At 32.8% G+C, this 3,279-nt stretch overlaps 1 long non-coding RNA gene across 1 annotated transcript; it reads right to left on the bottom strand.

Moving 5' to 3' along the window:
- Positions 1 to 755: 755 nt before the first annotated feature.
- Positions 756 to 2,492, bottom strand: LOC106108261. The gene is made up of 3 exons (XR_001225915.1): positions 2,351 to 2,492; positions 2,122 to 2,215; positions 756 to 910 (listed from the first exon to the last, which is right to left on the bottom strand). It is a non-coding gene; the product is annotated as an uncharacterized LOC106108261 (long non-coding RNA).
- Positions 2,493 to 3,279: the final 787 nt, after the last annotated feature.

Here is a 3,279-nt window from a genome sequence, read left to right as displayed (position 1 = left end):
AGACAGGCGTGAAATGGAAGCAATTCCATGTTTCGTCTAATGAGTGTGGTGCCAGAGGCCTAATTTAAGTCCCTTTCACTTCACTACCCTTTTCTTATAAGGAGAGGATGGGAAGAAGTGGATTTGACGGTGGACTGATCCATAGGAAGGGGAAATATCCTCTTTATGTGCGTGTCCTCCTCCGTCGAATAATGTTAGTCAACCTTATGTTATAAAAGAAATGAATTTTATCTACGTTATATGCTAAATAAAAGATATTGGTAGGTTATTTCAAAATGACACCATTTAAAGTACACAATTAAAATTAGTCCGTAGTTTGCGAAACACGACCTTCGTTAAAATATACAAGGATTTTCATAATTTCAATTCCAAGACAATATTTAAGAACAATGGAGGCCGACCCGAAAATGTAAAGAGAAAATGTTCAAACATAATCTTTTGTATTGGAAAATCTAATTCAAAAGTTGCCGCCGTTTATTTTAAATTTGGAACAAAAAACAAACGTCTTTTAGGTTCCAAATTCGAATTACATTTAGAATATTGTTATAACTATAATACGACCAGTTCCATGGAATATAGACTTTAAAACTAGAATAGAGTTGCATTTCATTAATTCTAAACATTTAAAACAAAGTCGCAGGCATTTTCTAGAAAACAATAATTAATTTAACATGAAGTTTATAAAACGAAGCAATAAAGTTGAAACCAGGAGTTCAAAACATTTTAGAAGCGTAGTAATATTTAATTTAATGTCAAAGATTTAAAAATGTCAGACGGTGATCTAAGGAAAATGATTTTTATAAGTTTATTTTCTGTGATAAAATTTATATTGCTATTTTATCCAGCGTAGGAAGGCCTCCCACAGTAAAAGGTTCTGGATAAAGTTCCGGATAAAGTATCTCAAGCAATTCTGTGAAGGAGAAAAAAGTTATGTTTTTTACATTGTATCCATATTACTACACTTTCATCATCATCATTTAAAACATAAACAATACTTCATTTTAACTATAAACTTCGATATAAAACTATAAAATCATTTTAATTATACTAATAAAACAAAGTCGTTTCCCGCGATCTGTCTGTGTGTTTGCTTAGATCTTTAAAACTACGCAACGGTTTTTAATGCAAGTTCCATAGATAGAGTTAATTAAGATGAAGGTTTACTTGTATAAAACGGAATATAAATACTAATAATTGAGTAATATTATAAATGTGAAAGTTTAGTTGGATGTTTGTTAGAGTTTGGAGCCAAAACTGCTGAACGGATTTCAATGGAATTTGGCATACACATAGAGGATAGTCTGGAAGAACACATAGCATACTTGGATTTGTTTTTTTTTAATACCATGCGGACGGAGTCGCGGGCGAAAGCTAGTTACAGATATTTCTGATACGAAAATAAACACATTTCCTTATCAGCATTGTACCTATGTGACGCTGGAGCGGTTCGCTAGTCAATTGTTATGTTCCAAACTATCCTTCAAGGTTATATGACCTTGAAGTAGCCATAAAGGCCAAATACGGCTAGATTTAGTTGATTCTTGAGGTAATTAAAGCTTAAACGTAACGCGGATTATCTTTACTCAGTTAGCTCTCAACAATGACTAGAGGTTAAACAGACATTGAGTAACTGCATACCAACAATTTAGTACTAAATTGGCTCTAATTGGACCTCTAATTTCAGAGAAAGTATGAATTGAATGTCAAAGGTGAAAACCAGCGCGGCCTTTAGTGACAGGCTGGAGGGCGCATCAGCTGAGCCTCGTTTTGGCCAAGATTTTTTTTTTATTTTTATTACAGTAATATGTTTTGTAATTTGTGTTCTTTTTTATAATTATATATTCATATATTATTAGTAATTGTCTAAATGACATGAATATATATGAATATTCATATATTCATATATATTCATGTCATTTAGACAATTACTATTGACAATTTGTCAAATGTAAACAATAAAATAAAATTTTCATAATTTCATGCGGATGAAGCCGCACAGGAACTGTTAGTCTTATATAAAAAAGAACATAACATAGCTAAATAATGAAGCAGGATTGATGCTGCCGCCATCATAATAATTACTTGTAATCTTAGATTAGAATAGTTATTGTTTCCTCTCACCTCCTTTTAGTTCCTTTCCTCTCCTCCTTTCCTTATTCATTTCTTATTTAACGTCGCGTAACATCTTTGGTATTCAGCACACGAGATATAATTACTACGAACGTGTAAGCACGTATCATAAGGAAGTTAATTAACGTTTCAATTTTAGTATAGAATATTGAAAAGTTAATGGCTCTCTGCAATGACGCTATTTCATTGAAGCGCACACGAGCGCACTCTCTGTGATTACTTGTAGCTGATATTGACTATCGACCGCTTTGAATTTTAACACGTTGAACACGAAACCAGGTCTGAAACACATGGTACGTATCTCGCTTATAGAGCGAAAAGGAAATGTACATATAATGAACAGAATGGACACCTGGTACGGCAGAAACTGAAAGAATAGAAAAATCTGAAACGCTAAACGTGTTAAGTGACAGGACCTGTCAAAATAATTAACAACTTCTAAACTTGGTTACTTGTATCCCCGTAGTGTGTGTACATTTTTAGATTCACGTTCACAAAAACATAAGTATCTCCATGGTTTTCCTATCTCGAGCCGATATTATTACCTTATTTTCCGCAAAAAGAAGCAATCGTTATTAAATACAACGATATCTTTATGCCTAGTCCATTTCTCTATAGTCAAACACCAAGGAATATGCCCGCCTCCAAACTGTTACAAAGCCTAAAAAGGTCAAAATCATTTGATATTTTGTTACTTGTATTTATTTATATTTATTTTATGTTGTTATTTATTACTAATATATTTTATTTAAGTAACACACAAACTTATTAGAAACAGTAAAATGAATGTTTGAAACGCGAGTAAACTTCCATTTAGCGCGACTTTACCTTCAATAAATAATTAATAACGCACGACGCTTCTAAAAGCTTTTGCCGTAATTGTTGGACTAATTCTTAACAGGCCTTTGTCAATCTCAATTATTTCATACCTTATATGTATGTATTCATTTTACTTAGGTAAAACTGCTATTGCTTAGTCACTTATACTGGGTTTCTGAAGTTTGCGTTTATTTTATCACGAGCTGTTGCCCGCATAATTCGTTAGCGCAAATTCGGACTACCCGTTACATCATTTTAATAGCGCAGAATCTTAAAAAATTAGCCTATACACCAATCAGTGTCAGCTACCCTCCAGTTAAATCACGTCGA

Source organism: Papilio polytes, unplaced genomic scaffold (genome assembly GCF_000836215.1).
Source record: "Papilio polytes unplaced genomic scaffold, Ppol_1.0 DF821733.1, whole genome shotgun sequence".
NCBI lineage: Eukaryota > Metazoa > Arthropoda > Insecta > Lepidoptera > Papilionidae > Papilio > Papilio polytes.
This window is presented reverse-complemented; position numbering and strand designations above follow the sequence as displayed.